This window comes from Siphateles boraxobius, unplaced genomic scaffold (genome assembly GCF_051911475.1).
Source record: "Siphateles boraxobius isolate OS27281-9 unplaced genomic scaffold, OSU_SipBor_1 495, whole genome shotgun sequence".
NCBI lineage: Eukaryota > Metazoa > Chordata > Actinopteri > Cypriniformes > Leuciscidae > Siphateles > Siphateles boraxobius.
The window spans coordinates 17676-21414 of record NW_027509136.1 but is presented as its reverse complement, the minus strand read 5'-3'; the positions used below and the strand labels follow the sequence as shown (position 1 = coordinate 21414).

The 3739-nt window shown below is 34.7% G+C and overlaps 1 long non-coding RNA gene across 1 annotated transcript; it reads right to left on the bottom strand.

Moving 5' to 3' along the window:
• Positions 1 to 2604: 2604 nt before the first annotated feature.
• On the bottom strand, positions 2605 to 3077 carry LOC143711227 (uncharacterized). The gene is made up of 2 exons (XR_013194793.1): positions 2872 to 3077; positions 2605 to 2767 (listed from the first exon to the last, which is right to left on the bottom strand). It is a non-coding gene; the product is annotated as an uncharacterized LOC143711227 (long non-coding RNA).
• Positions 3078 to 3739: the final 662 nt, after the last annotated feature.

The following is a 3739-nucleotide window of genomic DNA, read 5'->3' as shown; positions in this document are numbered from 1 at the left end:
CTTTTATGATGGATAGATGCACTTTTATCATGATAGATGCACTTTTATGATGGATAGATGCACTTTTATGATGGATAGATGCACTTTTATGATGGACAGATGCACTTTTATGATGGATAGATGCATTTTATCATGGATAGATGCACTTTTATGATGGATAGATGCACTTTTATGATGGATAGATGCACTTTTATGATGGATAGATGCATTTTATCATGGATAGATGCACTTTTATGATGGATAGATGCACTTTTATGATTGATAGATGCACTTTTATCATGATAGATGCACTTTTACGATGGATAGATGCACTTTTATCATGATAGATAAACTTTTATGATGGATAGATGCACTTTTATCATGATAGATGCACTTTTATGATGGATATATGCATTTTATCATGGATAGATGCACTTTTATGATGGATAGATGCACTTTTATGATGGATAGATGCACTTTTATGATGGACAGATGCACTTTTATGATGGATAGATGCATTTTATCATGGATAGATGCACTTTTATGATGGATAGATGCACTTTTATGATGGATAGATGAAATTTTATGATGGATAGATGCACTTTTATGATGGATAGATGCACTTTTATCATGGATAGATGCACTTTTATCACGGATAGATGCACTTTTATGATGGACAGATGCACTTTTATCATGGATAGATGCACTTTTATGATGGATAGATGCACTTTTATGATGGACGGATGCACTTTTATGATGGATAGATGCATTTTATCATGGATAGATGCACTTTTATGATGGATAGATGCACTTTTTTGATGGATAGATGCACTTTTATGATGGATAGATGAAATTTTATGATGGATAGATGCACTTTTATGATGGATAGATGCACTTTTATGATGGATAGATGCATTTTATCATGGATAGATGCACTTTTATGATGGATAGATGCACTTTTATGATGGACAGATGCACTTTTATGATGGATAGATGCATTTTATCATGGATAGATGCACTTTTATGATGGATAGATGCACTTTTATGATGGATAGATGCACTTTTATGATGGACAGATGCACTTTTATGATGGATAGATGCACTTTTATGATGGATAGATGCATTTTATCATGGATAGATGCACTTTTATGATGGATAGATGTACTCTTATGATGGACAGATGCACTTTTATGATGGATAGATGCACTTTTATGATGGATAGATGCACTTTTATGATGGACAGATGCACTTTTATGATGGATAGATGCATTTTATCATGGATAGATGCACTTTTATGATGGATAGATGCACTTTTATGATGGATAGATGCACTTTTTTGATGGATAGATGCACTTTTATGATGGATAGATGGAATTTTATGATGGATAGATGCACTTTTATGATGGATAGATGCACTTTTATGATGGATAGATGTACTCTTATGATGGACAGATGCACTTTCATGATGGATAGATGCACTTTTATGATGGATAGATGCACTTTTATGATGGACAGATGCACTTTTATGATGGATAGATGCACTTTTATGATGGATAGATGCACTTTTATGATGGATAGATGCATTTTATCATGGATAGATGCACTTTTATGATGGATAGATGCACTTTTATGATGGATAGATGCACTTTTACGATGGACAGATGCACTTTTATGATGGATAGATGCACTTTTATGATGGATAGATGCACTTTTATGATGGATAGATGCATTTTATCATGGATAGATGCACTTTTATGATGGACAGATGCACTTTTATGATGGACAGATGCACTTTTATGATGGACAGATGCACTTTTATGATGGAGAGATGCACTTTTACGATGGACAGATGCACTTTTATGATGGATAGATGCATTTTATCATGGATAGATGCACTTTTATGATGGACAGATGCACTTTTATGATGGATAGATGCACTTTTATGATGGATAGATGCACTTTTACGATGGACAGATGCACTTTTATGAGGGATAGATGCACTTTTATGATGGATAGATGCATTTTATCATGGATAGATGCACTTTTATGATGGACAGATGCACTTTTATGATGGATAGATGCACTTTTATGATGGATAGATGCACTTTTACGATGGACAGATGCACTTTTATGAGGGATAGATGCACTTTTATGATGGATAGATGCACTTTATCATGGATAGATGCACTTTTATGATGGATAGATGCATTTTATCATGGACAGATGCACTTTTATGATGGATAGATGCACTTTTATGATGGACAGATGCACTTTTATGATGGATAGATGCATTTTATCATGGATAGATGCACTTTTATGATGGATAGATGCACTTTTATGATGGACAGATGCACTTTTATGATGGATAGATGCATTTTATCATGGATAGATGCACTTTTATGATGGATAGATGCACTTTTATGATGGACAGATGCACTTGTAACGCTAAGGTCAAAGGTCACACAAATAAATGAGGCGGGATCAATCACCATTTGCCAACAATTATATTCCCCTTAGCTCAAGTATACATTTTATCACCATACAACAAGCAAAACCTCATAAATGTGCACCAACTCAAAGTCCAGAGTTATCCCAATTGTCCATGGTCCATCACCATTGTAGGTGTTTAAGATGTTATAAGTACATCGTCCATGTTTGTTCGCCAAGGGTTAATTCCATGGAAAAAGTGTCTTTTGTTCAGAAGTCCAGATACACTTCCACGTTGAAGATAACAACAAGAGCTTGAACAAGTTGAGAACCCTCAATATCAAGCAGATACCAAAACCCTCTGGTCAAAATAAAACAAACAATATAACATGAGGTTCAGCAAGCAAAATACTTTTGCACAATATACCTTTGTTAATAATAAGGAAACAAATAAAATCAACTCACATTGAGAAGTTGAACACAAATGTTCCTCAACAGGGTTTTCCAAGCATGGAAAGAGCATGTGCTCTCAGCTAACAGGTATCCCTAACTCACACTTCCCTCTTCCTTTTACACTCTTGTGTAGAGATAAGGGCTCCCTAGTGCCCTCTAATGGCCTGGAGTAAAATTGCAACTCTCATTCACCATAGGAGACAGGTGACAGTTTACTAGAACTGTTACACACTTTTATGATGGATAGATGCATTTTATCATGGATAGATGCACTTTTATGATGGACAGATGCACTTTTATGATGGATAGATGCACTTTTATGATGGATAGATGCACTTTTATGATGGACAGATGCACTTTTATGATGGATAGATGCACTTTTATGATGGACAGATGCACTTTTATGATGGATAGATGCACTTTTATGATGGATAGATGCATTTTATCATGGATAGATGCACTTTTATCATGGATAGATGCACTTTTATGATGGATAGATGCACTTTTATGATGGACAGATGCACTTTTATCATGGATAGATGCACTTTTATGATGGATAGATGCATTTTATCAGGGATAGATGCACTTTTATCATGGATAGATGCACTTTTATCATGATAGATGCACTTTTATGATGGATAGATGCATTTTATCATGGATAGATGCACTTTTATGATGGACAGATGCACTTTTATGATGGATAGATAAATTTTATCATGGATAGATGCACTTTTATGATGGATAGATGCATTTTATCATGGATAGATGCACTTTTATGATGGACAGATGCACTTTTATGATGGATAGATGCACTTTTATGATGGACAGATGCACTTTTATGATGGATAGATGCACTTTTATGATGGACAGATGCACTTTT